We start from the raw sequence: 675 nt of genomic DNA on the forward strand, positions 1-675 counted from the left end.
GAGCCGCGAGGTCCCTTGGGAAATGTAGTTTTAATCTGGGCCATAACTGAAAAGGCGCTTACAACGAGGGGCTTTAAACCTCAGAATCTGGCCCCACTAGGACTGAAGGGATTTGCACAATGGCATTGCCTCTCAAGCTGTAGACAGCATACGCCAGCCGTGTACAAAGGGCTGAGAAAAAGGCATGCCACCTCAGGCCACTTTTTTTTTTTTTTTAAAAGATGACTGGTAAGGGGATCTTAACACTTGACTTGGTGTTGTCAGCACCACGCTCACCCAGTGAGCAAACCAGCCATCCATATATGGGATCTGACCCCTTGGCCTTGGTGTTATCAGCACCACACTCTCCAGAGTGAGCCACAGGCCGGCCCACTCAGGCCGCATCTTAATTATTATTTACTTTTTTTTTTTAAAAAAGATGACCGGTAAGGGCCGGCCCGGTGGCGCACTGGATAGTGCGCCGCTTTGGAAGCGCGGCGGTGCTCCCGCCCGAGGGTCCGGATCCCACATACAGACCGGTTCCTGCTCACTGGCTGAGCGAGGCGCGGGAGCAACGCCGAGGGTTGCGATCCCGTTGCCGGTCCCCGGTCCGGTACGGGGGCAACACTGAGGGTTGCGATCCGTTGCCGGACACGGAAAAAGACAAAAGACAAAAAAAAAAAAAAAAAAGATGAC

Source organism: Galeopterus variegatus, unplaced genomic scaffold (assembly GCF_000696425.1).
Source record: "Galeopterus variegatus unplaced genomic scaffold, G_variegatus-3.0.2 Scaffold3509, whole genome shotgun sequence".
NCBI lineage: Eukaryota > Metazoa > Chordata > Mammalia > Dermoptera > Cynocephalidae > Galeopterus > Galeopterus variegatus.